General features: G+C 50.1%; 1 protein-coding gene across 13 annotated transcripts in view; it reads right to left on the minus strand.

Moving 5' to 3' along the window:
- Positions 1-17,520, minus strand: part of LOC106613191 (roundabout homolog 2) — a 606,521-nt gene that overhangs the window by 355,366 nt on the left and 233,635 nt on the right. The window lies entirely within an intron of this gene.

Below are 17,520 nucleotides of genomic sequence, written 5' to 3' on the forward strand. Positions count from 1 at the left end.
GTATAGCTATAGGTTCTTCTGCTGTTTGTTGTGTCTTTCCACCTCATCAGGTGATAGGAGGACAGCGCTCCAACCACCAGTCTAACCACCAGTCCAACACCAGCCATCTGCTCCTCTCTACCATACATTTAAGGCCTATTGGGTAATTGGACCCAAGAGTGAACAGAGTATGGCGGCGCGGAGACAATATACATCTGAACCCCAGCTACACACTGACACACACACACACTGACACACACACACACACACACTGACACACACACACACACACACACACACACACACACACACACACACACACACACACACACACACACACACACACACATACATACATACATACATACATACATACATACATACATACATACATACATACATACATACATACATACATACATACATACATACATACATACATACATACATACATACATACACAAAAACACACATTCACAAAGGGGAGAGGAGAGGGGGCATTGTGGACACAGCCACAACTAAAGTATATCTGTCCCCCCAGTGTCAGAGGTCTGTCTCTGTGTAATGTGACTGTTCCGTAGGCTGGGTCTGGGGCCAGGGCTGGGTCTGGGGCCAGGGCTGGGTCAGGGGCCAGGGCTGGGTCAGGGGCCAGGGCTGGGTCAGGGGCCAGGGCTGGGTCTGGGGCCAGGGCTGGGTCTGGGTCTGTTAAAATGCTATTCCCCTGAGGTTCAGAACATGGCCTGTTCCTTTATTGTGAGTCTAGCACTGGGCCAGGTCTGTGAGTCTGGCCACTATGATAATGCTGCCCCAGCCCAGTCTCAGTGCCATGTGTGTCTCTCTGTGACCAAGTCTAAACCCTGCAGATAATACGCCAGAGGCCACATTTGCATCACTGAGGCCCTGCAAAAGCTCCAGACAAAAGAGTTTGATCCACCACCAAACCGTCACACATGCAGGCCTGGAGCACAACGAACAGGGCTTTACTCTGCCAAATATTTACTTTGTATAGTCCTCTGCCTTCCGAATCCTATCCAACACCCCCATCTAAAACTCTATTCTTGCTGGCAGCACAATGTTGATCAATAAATGCAAGATGTATTGTTATGAGCCACCTCCCAGTCAATGAAAAATATAACGCAATACACCGCAGTTAATAGTCTTGGTGTAGCAGAAAGGATGGTGTTCGGCAGTGTGCAGTTAATAGTCTTGGTGTAGCAGAAAGGATGGTGTTCGGCAGTGTGCAGTTTAAGACTGCAGTGTCAGGTGTGTGTGGGTACGAGGCTGTGCCCTTCCCTGGGGGCTGTAGTGGAGGTGTGAGTCAGTGAGGTATTGTATAGAGGAGCAGTGTAATGTCCACACAGCCCTTTGTGCTTCCCTTCCTTCCTGCCTGCCTGCCTGCCTGCCTGCCTGCCTGCCTGCCTGCCTGCGTCAGGGCTATCTGCAGTTAGACATACAGTAGTCACAGCACATCAGTAGATGTTTTGCTCTTTGTTCATTTACATTTTACATTTGAGTCATTTAGCAGACGCTCTTATCCAGAGCGACTTACAGTAGCGAATGCATACATTTCATACCCACAACCCTGGTGTTGCAAACACCATGCTCTACCAACTGAGCCACACTGGACCTTCATCTGGGTGGGCACATGTTCCACTCCCTGTTCCACCTCGTTCTCTGGGGGTAGGGGAACACACTGTACCCCAGCCCTGTCCTCTGCTACAGGGGCACACTGTACCCCAGCCTGGTCCACTGCTACCTACAAGGACACACTGTACCCCAGTCTGGTCTACTGCTACCTACAAGGACACACTGTACCCCAGCCTGGTCCACTGTTACAAAGACACACAGAGAGAAACCTACCAGTCAGCAATAAAACACTTCAAACACCTGTGTGTTCCTCTTAGCAGGGGTCAGGCAGATCAGACAGTGGTGTACTGACCCCAGAACAGGGCCGTTGCCTGTTTCTCTCTACACCTAATTTGGGCTAATTCCCTCCATTTCCCTGACATTGATTAGCGATCAGGCCTGGTGTCCAGAGCCTAAGTGGGGCCACAGACAGGGGCTTGTAGGGGAGGGGGTAGGGAGGCACAATCAGCTCCTGGTGTCCATCTTCCATTGATCTAATCTCCATGGATTTGTGTAGCTGCTTCACTATACATCTGCTATTGGTTCTGAAATGAGAAAATCCATGCCAGCCATTTGCTTTTTCTATTCAATAATGGAACTACTCTCCCCTGCCTCTTGTTTGCTTGCTTTTCCCACCTCTTCCTCCATTGGCAGTACTCGGGAAGGTAAGCACAAATTCAGACGAGCCTTGCAGCCAGTGTCTCTGACAGTGTTGGGGGGTACGGGTTCAGGTTAGTATTGTGGTGCTAAGTGAGTTAACGAATGCAGTACTAATTAACATGATGACATAGATAAATGGAGGGTTGAGATAAGGACTTGGGGACCCTCTCCCCCAGATGGAGTGTCAACGACACATTCATTCCGATCTCATTGGAGCATCTGCTTCCCCCACAATCCACTGGGTCCACAGTAGCTCTACACCCAAACCAACGCCCAGGCGCCATGCCGAATCTGCCGTGACTCGATTCAGTCTAATTTATTTTAATCCAATTTGTTTTCCAATCTACTGCCTTCTAATTACTTAAACCTTCAGTCTCCATCTGCTCTCCTGTTTCCTGTGGAAATTTACACAGCAGATGCATCCACAATTGTCCTTTTCCTGCCAGGCAAACCAGAGCTGTGTAGATGGGAGGGGAGAGGGACAAACGTGACTTGTCAGACTGACCTTCCTGTCTAGAGGAGGATGGTTAGCCTACTATATATTCATACAGTAGTAAAACTGATGCTACCGCAATGAATCCATCCATCTACATGGAAATGGAACGGTTGATAGGAAAATTGCTAAACATTTAACACCTGTGAAATGATGCCATCTGACACAGCTGAGTAACCCCAGTGAACACACACACACACACACACACACACGCACACACACACACAGTGTTGTCCCCAGGCATCACTGTCCCCTGGCTCCCCTCCTCCCTATGTGATACCCCCAGCCACAGCTGGACCCAGAGACAGAGAGGAAGGGAAAGGCTAATGCATCTTCCCATCAGCCACTAGGCCATACAGCTCGCCAGCGTCCTGACTCACAGGAGAGAAAGTCAATTTGCTGCCTCCTATTGGTTCTCTTTTCTCACTCCCTTTACGGTAAATATGCTTTCTGTTGCCCTCTTAATGTGATCATTGGTGCTGTGCAATGAAGTGCTCTCTGAGCTGAGGTGAGTGCACTTCACAGGGTCTCAGGGCACACGTTCCAATCAAACGGCTGTCTTTTCCCTGCTCGGCAATAACACCACCATGGTGCGCTGGGCCAAGCAGCCAGGCTTCCAGTCCTCAACTAAAGCACAGAGGAGAGGGAGGGGATGATGTGAGGGATGACTGCCCCCACTGCCTCCTCTTTTGTGTTTTTACTCAAGGGGCTTGACCAAGATTGGGAACAGTCCTTAGATGTTGTTGTAGTGGTCTGAATACCTCTGTGTCTTTTTCCTTCAGATCTAGCAGGGCCTTTCTTCAACATAGATTTGTTAGCAAAACATCTATTGACTGCCAAGAAGTCATAAACCGAATCATTAAAACAAATCCCAGAAAACACATTGACACATAAAAACCTCCAACACACTGCCATTTGTTATGAGAAGTTTTGACATTTTCATTTTGGAGCCAGAATGTTATCGCTGTTTGGCCAAAGCCTGACTATAAACACCTGTTTAACTGCATGTGTGTGTGTGAATGCAGTTCTCTATCTCCTTCTCCTCTCTCACTGCCATGGATAGAGGAGGCTATAATAGTAGCATCATATCTCCCCACACAGTGACCACACAAGAAGCAGCTCTATCTATTATCTTTAGCACACATGTTTTCATATGTAGACCAGAAGGTTGGGCCTTTGATCATCTTGTTGTCATTATTTTCATTAGCTCCCAGGAGAATTCATAGCCCACCGACCAAATCAATACCCACACCAGTCTCCTCCAGAGCAGGAAAGAAGGGCTCCCCAAAGAGATATCAGTTATTCTGCCAACAGACAGGAGCGTGTGCAGATCACAGGTATCCAAGGGCAACCTCGGACCCAAGCGTTCCGGTGTTCCAGTCACTGAAGGTCCATAAACCACCAAACAGAAACCCTGGCCAAGACTACATCAGCTATGGGGTTAGGACTGAAGATGTGCACACATTTAGAATGAGGCATCCACTCTGCATGAGATGTTTGCTGAATGTGAACGAATGCAAAATGAATACATATAAAAAAATACATACATACATACATACATACATACATACATACATACATACACACATACATACACATACATACACACATACATACATACATATATTTATGAAATACAATGTATTGTCTAATCTTGGTTGTCTACTCTGTCTAGCTCTCCCTCCTCTCCCTGTACCTTCATTCTCTCTCCCTCTCCCTCTCTGTCCCGCCTGTGTCCTGTCCCTGGTGTGTAGGGTGACAGGGCCATATCTGTCATGTCATCGGGGGGGATGTGAGCGGGTAGTCGGGGGAAACTGGGGGTGGCGATAGGATGATGTTACTGGCCGCCTCACGCTCTGCGCTGGCCTGCCGTGTCACCCCGCACATGGCCCCCTCAGCCCCCTCTGCTACCCAGATTCATCTTCTTTAGGGGCGCTGTCAGTGGCGTCACACCACACTGGCCCTAACACAGTCACCCAGACACCAGGGCTGTGACGATACCAGTAGTTTAACCAGCGTTACCTTCCCGAGTTTTTCCATGGCAAAAATGTAAACACGAAGCAGACCAATCTCCTTGGTCCTTTAAAAACCTGCTGTATGTAAAATGCTGTGAGCTATAGCATTGAAAACAGGGCTGTTCTCCTAAAGAAGTTCAATCTGATTCTTGTTTTGTTTCCTTGTCATGATTCCTTGCTGGCCCTACCAGACACAGCTCATCTCTAGGAGACACCCATACATAACACAGCAGCTTATCTCAGAGAACACATCAACCTGTTATCTCCTCTGGTATCTGACCTATCCTACAGGTTCTAACTAACCAACCCCTGAAGACTGGTATCTGACCTATCCTACAGGTTCTAACTAACCAACCCCTGAAGACTGGTATCTGACCTATCCTACAGGTTCTAACTAACCAACCCCTGAAGACTGGTATCTGACCTATCCTACAGGTTCTAACTAACCAACCCTTGAAGACTGTAATACAACCACATCCTCTCCAGAAAGCGAGATAGCTGTCTGGTTGCCAGTGAGCTCACAGGTGCAAAGCAGATTCCAGGAAGGCAGGCAGGATGAGAAGCAGGCAGGAAGACAGGCAGGAAGAGAGGCAGGCAGGCAGGAAGAGAGGCAGGAAGGAAGGCAGGCCGGAAGAGAGGCGGGTAGGCAGGAAGAGAGGCAGGTAGGCAGGAAGAGAGGCAGGCAGGCAGGAAGGAAGAGAGGCAGGCAGGCAGGAAGGAAGAGAGGCAGGCAGGCAGAGACACACGCTGGGCCCTGTTCCACTCGTGCTCTGCACTCTGCCTGAGCCCATCACAGACTGCATTGGGCAGCCATGTCTTATTGACTTTGTGTCTGTTCTGTGTATTTATCATTTTCCTTCCCTGCAGTTACAGTATATAAATAGATAAGTGAGGGAAAGAGAATATCAGATTCTACAGCAATGGGCTGGACTGATTCATATACCTTGCATTTCATGTAGCTACTCCTCTCTCTCTATCTCTCTCTGCCTCTCTCTCTGCCTCTCTCTCCAAAATCATCCATCTCTCTTTCCCTTATTTCCTGTTCCTCAGTCTCTTCCTCAGTTACCATCAACAGTGTGTTGCTGTCTCTTCCTCCAGGAGATGACCTGTCAAAGCAGAGCTGAGAGTGCTGACTTGAAACGAGGGAATAAAGAGGAGAGGAAGAAAAGAGGGGAACATTTGGGCTGTGCGTGGTTGACTGGGAGTGTGTCGATGAGGGTGGTGTTCTTTCTCTCTCCCCCTCTCTCCCTCTCCCTCTCCCTCCCTCCCTCCCTGTTGTAGCTGATTAGTGTGAGGAATCTGGCCCTGTTCTCTGTGGGGCTGTCAGGGCGTTGGCAGGGACACTGAACTGTGTGATGCAGATGAAATGATTTCCAATGTGAGGCCCACTCAAGCCTACAGCCCACTACTACCCCCCTCCCAGTGCTGGTCCCTCCCTCCCCTCCTGCAGAGTCGTCAGAGTGGCCCTGTGCCTGGTCATTTGTCTGTCGGCATCTGCTCTGCACAGCCATAAACTCACCAGTACTGTACACACTTCAAACTCTCCAATGGTGTCGTGTGCTGCTGCATTACAGTGCAGTCAGGAAGTATTCACACCCCTTGACCTTTTCCACATTTTGTTGTGATATAGCCTACATTTATAATGGCTTAAATTGAGATTTTGTGTCACTGGCCTACACGGAATACCCCATACTGTCAAAGTGGAATTCTGTTTTGGGATTTGTTTTTACAAAGTATTAAAAAATGAAAAGCTAAAATGTCTTGAGTCAATAAGTTTTCAACCCTTTGTTATGGCCTGAATAAGTTCAGGAGTAAAAATGTGCTTAACAAGTTACATAATAACATCGACTCACTCTGTGTGCAATAATAGTGTTTAACATTATTTTTGAATGACTACCTCATCTATGTCCCCCACACATTCAAATGATCTGTAACGTCCCTCAGTCGTGCAGTGAATGTCAAATACAGACTCAACCACAAAGACCAGGGAGGTTTTCCAATGCCTCGCAAAGAAGGGCACCTATTGGTTGATGGGAGAAAAGCGTCCTTCCTACCTCAGTTGTCGGAGGGGAAGGAAACCGCTCAGGGATTTCACCATGAGGCCTATGGTGACTTTAAAACAGTTACAGTTTCATGGCTGTGATAGGAGAAAACTGAGGATGGATCAACAACATTGTAGTTACTCCACAATACTAACCTATTTGACAGAGAGAAAAGAATAAGCCTGTACAGAATACAAATATTCCAAAACATGCATCCTGCTTGCAAAAAGGCACTAAAGTAATACTGAAAACAATATCCTGATTACAAAGTGTTATGTTGGTGGCAATTTCAATACAACACATCACAGAGTAGCACTTTCCATATTTTTAAGCATAGTGGTGGCTGCATCATGTTATGGGTATGATTGTAATCATTATGGACTGGGGAGTTTTTCAGGATAAAAATAAACGGAATGAGGCTAAGTAAAGGCAGAATCCTCGAGGAAAACCTGGTTCTGTCACGTCCTGACCAGAGTGAGTGGTTATTTTCTATGGTAGAGTAGGTCAGGGCGTGACAGGGGGTGTTTGTCTGTTTTTGTATGTCTATGTTCAATTTCTAGTTTTGCATTTCTATGTTGGTGTTGTTTGGCATGACCTCCAGTTAGAGGCAGCAGGTTGTCATTGTCTCTAATTGGAGGTCCTATTTAAGTTGATGTTTGTTTCACATGTGTTTGTGGGTGATTATTCGTTGTGAGTGTATTTGATCCTCCTGCATCACAGTTTGTTGTTTTGTGTATATTTTGAAGTGTTTAATTGTTGCATTCGGTTTCACTGGTTAAATAAATATGTGGAACTACGAAAACGCTGCATCTTGGTCCGCTCCTTCTAACAGCTGAGACAGAATCACCCACCAAAGAAGGACCAAGCAGCATGGTAAGGAGCAGCAGAAGTATCTGGAGGAATGGACTTGGGAGATTTTTGCTGGTAAAGGACCCTGGAGGCAGGCCGGGGAGTGTCGTCGTCCGAGGGAGTAAATCAAAGCAGCGAAAGAGGAGCGACGATACTACGAGGATCTATATGCACCGAAAGGAAAAGCTGAGAGGCAGCCCAAAAAATGTTTAGGAGGGGCACAAGGGGAGTTGGGCAGAGTCAGGATGGAGTCCTGAGACAACTTCCCGTGCTTACTGTGGGGAGCAAGTGATGGAGCAGACACCGTATTTTGCGGTGAAGCGCACTGTGTCGTCAGGGCGCATTCAAAGGCTGGTGCGAACTGTGCCTGCACCCCGCAGTTATCGAGCGGAGTTGAGCATCCAGCCAGGGCGGGTTGTTCAGGCCGTGCGCTCCAGACCTCCAGTGCGCCTCCAAGACCCAGTGTACCCTGTGCCTGCTCCGCATACTCTCCCTCCAGTGCGCCACCATAGCCCAGTACGTTCTGTTCCTGCTCCCCGCACTAGCCCGAAGGTGCGTGTTACTAGCCTGGCGCCTCCTATGCCAGTCCCAAGTAGCAGACCTCCAGCGCGCCTCCAAGGCCCAGTGTTCCCTGTGCCTGCTCCACGCACTCTTCCTCCAGTACGCCTCCATAGCCCGGTAAGGCCGGTGCCTGCTTTGGGCACGCGGTCCGCAGTGCGTCTTCCCAGTCTGCTGAGACCAGTTCCAGTGCCCCGTAGGAAGCCTCTAGTGATGGTCAATGGTCCGACGTCTCCAGCGATAATCCATGGCATGAAGCCTCCAGTGATGATCCATGGCCCGGAGCCTGTAGTGTTAATCCATGGCACGAAGCCTCCAGTGATGATCCATGGCCCGGAGCCTGTAGGGATGATCCAAGGCATGAAGCCTCCAGTGATGATCCATGGCCCGGAGCATGTAGGGATGATCCATGGCACGAAGCCTCCAGTGATAATCCATGGCCCGGAGCCTCCAGTGATGATCCATGGCACAAAGCCTCCAGTGATTATCCATGACGCGGAACCAGTAGTGATGATCCATGGCACGGAGCCTGCAGCGAAGGTCCCCAGTCCGGAACCTACAGAGAAGCTCTTCAGTCCGGAGCCTCCAGCGACGCTCCTCAGTCCGGAGCCTCCAGCGACACTCCTCAGCCCGGGGCCTCCAGCGACATCTCTCAGCCCGGGGCCTCCAGCGACGCCTCCCAGTCCGGAGCCTCCAGCGACGCCTCCCAGTCCGGAGCCTCCAGCGACGGTCTGCAGCTCCGAGCCTCCAGCGACGGTCTGCAGCCCCGAGCCTCCAGCGACGGTCTGCAGCCCCGAGTCATCAGCGGCGGTCTGCAGCCCAGAGTCATCAGCGGCGGCCTGCAGCCCAGAGCCTTCAGCGGCGGCCTGCAGCCCAGAGCCTCCAGCGGCGGCCTGCAGCCCAGAGCCTTCAGCGGCATCCTGCAGCCCAGAGGATTCAGCGGCGGCCTGCAGCCCCGAGTCTTCAGTGGCGGTCTTTAGCCCAGAGTTTTCAGCGGTGATTGGTGGTCCGAAGCATCCGGCGAGGATCCATGGTCTGGTTCCTCCGGACATACAGAAGCGGGGGGATCAGCGGGCAGTGGGGGTACCACGCCCGAAACCAAAGCCGCTGCCATAGACAGTTGTCACCCACCCTACCCTCCCTTTGTGTTGTGTTGTTTTTTTTAGGCGCGGTCAGAGTCCGCACCTTTGGGGGGGGGGTACTGTCACGTCCTGACCATAGTGAGTGGTTATTTTCTATGGTAGAGTAGGTCAGGGCGTGACAGGGGGTGTTTGTCTGTTTTTGTATGTCTATGTTCAGTTTATAGTTTTGCATTTCGATGTTGGTGTTGTTTGGCATGACCTCCAATTAGAGGCAGCAGGTTGTCGTTGTCTCTAATTGGAGGTCCTATTTAAGTTCATGTTTATTTCACATGTGTTTGTGGGTGATTATTTGTTGTGAGTGTATTTGATCCTCCTGCGTCACAGTTTGTTGTTTTGTGTATATTGTGAAGTGTTTAATTGTTGCATTCGGTTTCACTGGTCAAATAAATATGTGGAACTACGAAAACGCTGCATCTTGGTCCGCTCCTTCTAACAGCTGTGACAGGTTCAGTCTGCTTTCCACCAGACACGGGATATTCATTCACCTTTCAGCAGAACAATAACCTAAAACACAAGGGCAAATCTACACTGGAGTTGCTTCCCAAGAAGACCGTGAATGGCCCTGAGTGGCCGAGTTACAGTTTTGACTTAAATCTATGGCAAGACCTGAAAATGGCTGTCTAGCAATGATCAACAACCAATTTGACAGAGCTTGAAGAATTCTGAGAAGAATAATGGGAATGATGTAGCACAATCCAGATGTGGAAAGCTGTTAGAGACTTACCCAGAACAACTCTGTAATCACCGCCTAAGATGCTTCTACAAAGATTTGACTCAGGGTTGTGAATACTTATGTAAATGAGATATTTATGTACTATTCTTTTAAAGAAATTTGCAAAAGTGTCTAAGAACATTTAAAAAAAATACATAAATCTATATATAGATATATGTATTTTTTTAAATATATATATATATATATACACATATATATATATAATACATTTTAAATTGAGGCTGTAACACAACAAAATGTGGGATAAGTTAAGGGGTGTGAATACTGTCAGAAGGCACTGTATGTACTACCCCTTCTGAAACTGATATTCAAAACATATCCTATCTGGGTTTACTTTGTATGAATGTGTTGCATGCATCTTACCAGAAGATACATCTGCAGATGTGCATGTGTGGCTATAGGCTGGGATTTTGCTATGTGTGTGTGTGTGTGTGTGTGTGTGTGTGTGTGTGTGTGTGAGAGTAATGTTTACTTTGCTGTGTTAATGGTGTGTGTGTGTGTGTGTGTGTGTGTGTGTGTGTGTGTGTGTGTGTGTGTGTGTGTGTGTGTGTGTGTGTGTGTGTGTGTGTGTGTGTGTGTGTGTGTGAGAGTAATGTTTACTTGTGTGTGTGTGTGTGTGTGTGTGTGTGTGTGTGTGTGTGTGTGTGTGTGTGTGTGTGTGTGTGTGTGTGTGTGTGTGTGTGCAGGAGCAGGTGGCCTCGAAATTGTTTAGCCAATTCCTCACTTTCAGGTGCTGGGCTTTTCTAAACAGCTCCTACCTACCGAGGGGAGAGCAATGAAATGAATAGCGCCAATTGATTCTCCCTCAAGCATTGTAATCTCTTTACTCTCTCCACCTGTACTGCATTGCTGAGCAGTGATGAGCAGAGCTGAGCAGAGCAGGTCTGAGCAGAGCAGGGCTGAACAGAACAGAGCAGGGCTGAACAGAACAGAGCAGGGCTGAACAGAACAGAGCAGGGCTGAGCAGAGCAGAGCACAGCAGGGCTGAACAGAGCAGGGCTGAACAGAACAGAGCAGGGCTGAACAGAACAGAGCAGGGCTGAGCAGAGCAGAGCACAGCAGGGCTGAACAGAGCAGGGCTGAACAGAGCAGGGCTGAACAGAGCAAGGCTGAACAGGGCAGAGCAGGGCAGAGCAGAGCAGGGCAGGGCAGAGCAGAGCAGGGCTGAACAGAGCAGGGCTGAACAGAGCAGGGCTGAACAGAGCTGAGCTGAGCAGAGCAGGGCTCAACAGAGCAGGGCTGAGCAGGGCAAGGCTGAACAGAGCAGGGCTGAACAGAGCTGAGCTGAGCAGAGCAGGGCTCAACAGAGCAGGGCTGAGCAGGGCTGAACAGAGCAGGGCTGAACAGAGCAGGGCTGAACAGGCCTGAGCAGGGCAGTGCTCAACAGAGCAGGGCTGAACAGAGCAGGGCTGAACAGAATAGAATAGAATAAGGCCTTTATTGCTTTGGGAAATTAGGGAGGAGGGGAGAGGGGAGAGGGGAGGAGGGGAGGAGGGGAGAGGAGAGAGGGGAGGAGGGGAGGAGGGGAGAGGAGCAGAGGGAGGAGGGGAGGGGAGGGAGGAGGGAAGAGGGGAGAGAGGAGGGGGGAGAGGAGGGGGAGGGGAAGGGAGTGGAGGGAGGGAGGAAGGGAGAGGATGGGAGGGAGGAGCAGAGGTGGGGAGGGAGGAGGGGAGAGGAGGGGAGAGGAGGGAAGGGACAAGGGGAGAAGAGGCTGGGGAGGGAAGGAGGAGGGAAGGAGATGGAGGGGAGGGAGGGAGGGAGGAGGGGAGAAGCAGCCACAGCCACGTCCAGGTGGCTGTGATACACAGCGTTGAGAGATGAGTTGATAATTGGAGGTGTGCCTGGGGACCTGACCTGTACTAAACAAACACAGCAATCTGTCAGGCCGCAGGTAATGAGACCTGCTATAGCCACGGACCACAGGCCTCTACCATGATAGACTACTGTATAAGGAGGAGAGTGCAACTTAATCAAATGGCCTTTAGGCTGGTACACTGGTACTTTTATTGTTTTGTAATCTGGAGCATATATGGAGCTTGGATGAGATTTATTAAAGCACTATTCTGTGGGACACTTCATCCATCCTGGGTAAGTGCTAAGGCAGGGGACCCACGACCCCATTTTGATATCTGAAAATTATTCCGACTCCAACCATGTAAAAAAATATAATAATAATAAAATTAAAATAATAATAATAAACATAAAACATACATACAACATATTTTTTTTTAAAGAGTAATTCACATAAAATGTTGTTTTTTTATTCGGGCTATGGCAGTCAACTGAAAAACATGTCTGAGGCATTTACACTGGGCTAAGGGCTAAGGGCCAGGGGGCTAAGGGCCAGGGGGCTAAGAGCCAGGGGGCTAAGGGCCAGGGGGCTAAGGGCCAGGGGGGCAGGGGGGGCAGGGTGTAAGTGGAGTGGGAACTTTTTGAACCTCCCCTGGACCATACCTCATTTAAACACAGTAGTAGCAATCAGCTCCCAATGTCAGCAATGTCACCAACACACCACAGCCACCACTCAGCCACTGTGTGTCTGTTTATTACTGACTGAGGACCTGTAAAAGACTAATGTCTCTGAGCAGCTCTCCACAAACATCATTATCATCAGAATCCCAGAGTTCCAACGTTCAGGGCTGCGATCAACTGTTGGTCAGCAGGAATCACTGTGACATTTGAACTGTGCCCTGCGCTGCAGCTTACACTGCCACAACAAAAACAGTCTCGCCTCGCCTCGCTCGGGCCCATTACATAAATCATCTCCCTGGCTGTCATCATGGCTGCCGTTACACAACCCTGTGGAGAGACCTGCCTGACACCTGCCTGCCTGCCTGACACCTGCCTGCCTGACACCTGTCTGCCTGGCTGCCTGCCTGGCTGCCTACCTGCCTGGCTGCCTGACACCTGCCTGCCTGCCTGACACCTGCCTGCCTAGCTGCCTGCCTGACACCTGCCTGCCTGCCTGACACCTGCCTGCCTGCCTGGCTGCCTACCTGCCTGACACCTGCCTGCCTGGCTGCCTACCTGCCTGGCTGCCTGACACCTGCCTGCCTGGCTGCCTGCCTGGCTGCCTACCTGCCTGACACCTGCCTGCCTGCCTGACACCTACCTGCCTAGCTGCCTGCCTGACACCTGCCTGCCTGGCTGCCTACCTGCCTGGCTGCCTGACACCTGCCTGCCTAGTTGCCTGCCTGGCTGCCTACCTGCCTGGCTGCCTGACACCTGCCTGCCTGGCTGCCTGCCTGGCTGCCTACCTGCCTGGCTGCCTGACACCTGCCTGCCTGGCTGCCTGCCTGCCTGGCTGCCTGGCTGCCTACCTGCCTGGCTGCCTGACACCTGCCTGCCTAGCTGCCTGCCTGACACCTGCCTGCCTGGCTGCCTGCCTGGCTGACACCTGCCTGCCTGGCTGCTTGACTGCCACCTGCCTGCCTGGCTGACACCTGCCTGCCTGGCTGCTTGACTGACACCTGCCTGCCTGGCTGCCTGACACCTGCATGCCTGCCTGGCTGCTTGCCTGACACCTGCCTGCCTGCCTGGCTGCCTGGCTGACACCTGCATGCCTGGCTGCCTGCACTACAGGCAAATAAAAACACTACAGACAATTGGCATACATTGGATTGCTGTTTCTAAATCGTTAAATTACCCTTTGCATGATTAATTATTCAAAATAGAACTGCTGTTGGCTGTCTTCCAATTATATAGACTGAAATATAGCCATGCACATTTGCATACCACCCTAGGTTCTGTAGACATACATCTTTGCTTGTTTATGTGTACAGGTATGCAATATCTCCATGCACTACTATCTAGCTGGAGCCCAGTGCTAGTTGGAATAGAGACTAGCAGGGTATAGAGAGCCGTGAGGTATAGCAGGCCAGGCAGGGAGCAGGCAGTCATGGCTGGGTGATCCATGGGTCTGGTGGAGTGGTGGATGGGGGCTTGATTCACTGGCTACTTCCACTCTGGGCTGCATTACTGCCGTTGCAGGACTGCTGCGTGTGACGGATGTGTGTCCAAGTGCCGTGCGCTCTCTCTGTCTTCACCCATCTCACACAGACAGGAGAGCTCATGCATTTTCATTAGCAGCCCTGAACTCCTGTTAAAGACTGGTGAGAGAAACACTCTCAACAGGCATCTCCAAAAGACATCTCTGGTAAAAAGCCATTTCAGTTTTTTGCTGCCTTTAACCCTAATCAACAGTACCATTGCCAAGCATCTAATGGCACTAAATACAACAGTGGTATAATCTGCTGAGCTGTCATGTACTTGCTCTTACTAGTGTACATGTGTTGTGAAACTACTGTACTGAAGCTATTTCCAGGTCATAGTGGGTTTGCGTCTCTTTGCTCTACATTGAATGTTTGTACTCTCTCTCTGTGTGTGTGTGTGTGTGTGTGTGTGTGTGTGTGTGTGTGTGTGTGTGTGTGTGTGTGTGTGTGTGTGTGTGTGTGTGTGTGTGTGTTTGCCTCTGCTTCAGCCTTGACTTGACTTGACTCACTGCTATCTGCAGGTTGCTGTGAGACAGCCAACCAGAGGGCAGGGTTAAGGCAACAGGAGACCAACTGATTAGGCGCTTCCCCAAACCCAAATCTGCAGCATGAAAACAAAGATAAGCCCCAACACACATGCTATCTCCCTTCCTCCTCTATTCACACATGCTATCTCCCTTCCTCCTCTATTCACACATGCTATCTCCCTTCCTCCTCTATTCACACATGCTATCTCCCTTCCTCCTCCATTCACACATGCTATCTCCCTTCCTCCTCCATTCACACATGCTATCTCCCTTCCTCCTCTATTCACACATGCTATCTCCCTTCCTCCTCTATTCACACATGCTATCTCCCTTCCTCCTCTATTCACACATGCTATCTCCCTTCCTCCTCCATTCACACATGCTATCTCCCTTCCTCCTCTATTCACACATGCTATCTCCCTTCCTCCTCCATTCACACATGCTATCTCCCTTCCTCCTCCATTCACACATGCTATCTCCCTTCCTCCTCTATTCACACATGCTATCTCCCTTCCTCCTCTATTCACACATGCTATCTCCATTCCTCCTCTATTCACACATGCTATCTCCATTCCTCCTCTATTCACACATGCTATCTCCCTTCCTCCTCTATTCACACATGCTATCTCCATTCCTCCTCTATTCACACATGCTATCTCCCTTCCTCCTCTATTCACACATGCTATCTCCATTCCTCCCCCTCTGTTCCTACCTCTCCTCCCTTCCTCCTCTATTCCTCCCCCTCTGATCCTACCTCTCCTCCCTTCCTCCTCTATTCCTCCCCCTCTGTTCCTACCTCTCCTCCCTTCCTCCTCTATTCCTCCCCCTCTGTTCCTACCTCTCCTCCCTTCCTCCTCTATTCCTCCCCCTCTGTTCCTACCTCTCCTCCCTTCCTCCTCTATTCCTCCCCCTCTGTTCCTACCTCTCCTCCCTTCCTCCTCTATTCCCCCCCTCTGTTCCTACCTCTCCTCCCTTCCTCCCCTATTCCTCCCCCTCTGTTCCTACCTCTCCTCCCTTCCTCCTCTATTCCTCCCCCTCTGTTTCTACCTCTCCTCCCTTCCTCCTCTATTCCTCCCCCTCTGTTCCTACCTCTCCTCCCTTCCTCCTCTATTCCTCCCCCTCTGTTCCTACCTCTCCTCCCTTCCTCCTCTATTCCTCCCCCTCTGTTTCTACCTCTCCTCCCTTCCTCCTCTATTCCTCCCCCTCTGTTTCTACCTCTCCTCCCTTCCTCCTCTATTCCTCCCCCTCTGTTCCTACCTCTCCTCCCTTCCTCCTCTATTCCCCCCCTCTGTTCCTACCTCTCCTCCCTTCCTCCTCTATTCCTCCCCCTCTGTTTCTACCTCTCCTCCCTTCCTCCTCTATTCACCCCCTCTGTTCCTACCTCTCCTCCCTTCCTCCCCTATTCCTCCCCCTCTGTTCCTACCTCTCCTCCCTTCCTCCTCTATTCCTCCCCCTCTGTTCCTACCTCTCCTCCCTTCCTCCCCTATTCCTCCCCCTCTGTTCCTACCTCTCCTCCCTTCCTCCTCTATTCCCCCCCCTCTGTTCCTACCTCTCCTCCCTTCCTCCTCTATTCCTCCCCCTCTGTTTCTACCTCTCCTCCCTTCCTCCTCTATTCCTCCCCCTCTGTTCCTACCTCTCCTCCCTTCCTCCTCTATTCCTCCCCCTCTGTTCCTACCTCTCCTCCCTTCCTCCTCTATTCCCCCCCTCTGTTCCTACCTCTCCTCCCTTCCTCCTCTATTCCCCCCCTCTGTTCCTACCTCTCCTCCCTTCCTCCTCTATTCCTCCCCCTCTGTTTCTACCTCTCCTCCCTTCCTCCTCTCTCTGTTGGCATCATGTCCTCAAACCAATCATCTTCTATTAAGATGAGGACACTGCTCCACACATCCACTTTACAACAGGCGATCTGTCCATCACAACACCAGTTTGGGCTGCATTCACAAGCTGGTTGAATGCCATAGATCAATAGGCTGCTTTAATACAAGCTAATCTTCAGTGAATTATCCAAAGCTACAGCAATTACTGTATATCAACATTACCAGGCTGCCTGCAGGTGTGTGTGTGTGTGTGTGTGTGTGTGTGTGTGTGTGTGTGTGTGTGTGTGTGTGTGTGTGTGTGTGTGTGTGTGTGTGGATAAGAGAGAGATGGGTTGTTTGTAATGTTTATTTTAATGTTACATACACTGATGTGAAAAAGCAAATAACATAGTGGTTACACAAAGTTAAAAAACGAATGTAGTCTAAATCACTGTTTTCTCACTCTCATAATCTCTCAGTCTCTCTCTGTCAGCCTTTCTCTCTGGGTTAAGGCAAGCAGGCATTAGCTCCCTCTGTACAGTAAATGTCAGGGGTATGCTTGGCTGAGACCTAGCAGAGCGGAGGTAACAAAAAACACTAAGTGCTATTATCAACCTTCCATTCTGCTCTTTTCTCTCTACAGTCCCCCATGCACATGACATTTCTCTAAGAACTCCACAGTGTGTAAAAAACGGTGCTTTCTTTCAAGAGAACACTGGGTATTAAGTCAACCTTAGCACTGTGGTTTGTCCTGCGTTATTATCATAGACCAGAATAGACAGTGAACAGCTCTAAGCTGACGTTGTACCTGTCCGTGTTGTGTTCTGTGCTGTCTGTGTTGTGTTCTGTGCTGTCTGTGTTGTGTTCTGTGCTGTCTGTGTTGTGTTCTGTGCTGTCTGTGTTGTGTTCTGTGCTGTCTGTGCTGTGTTCTGTGCTGTCTGTGTTGTGTTCTGTGCTGTCTGTGTTGTGTTCTGTGCTGTCTGTGTTGTGTTCTGCGCTGTATGTGCTGTGTTCTGTGCTGTCTGTGCTGTGTTCTGCACTGTCTGTGCTGTGTTCTGTGCTGTCTGTGCTGTGTTCTGCACTGTCTGTGCTGTGTTCTGTGCTGTCTGTG

This window comes from Salmo salar, chromosome ssa09, assembly GCF_905237065.1.
Source record: "Salmo salar chromosome ssa09, Ssal_v3.1, whole genome shotgun sequence".
Classification (NCBI taxonomy): Eukaryota; Metazoa; Chordata; class Actinopteri; order Salmoniformes; family Salmonidae; genus Salmo; species Salmo salar.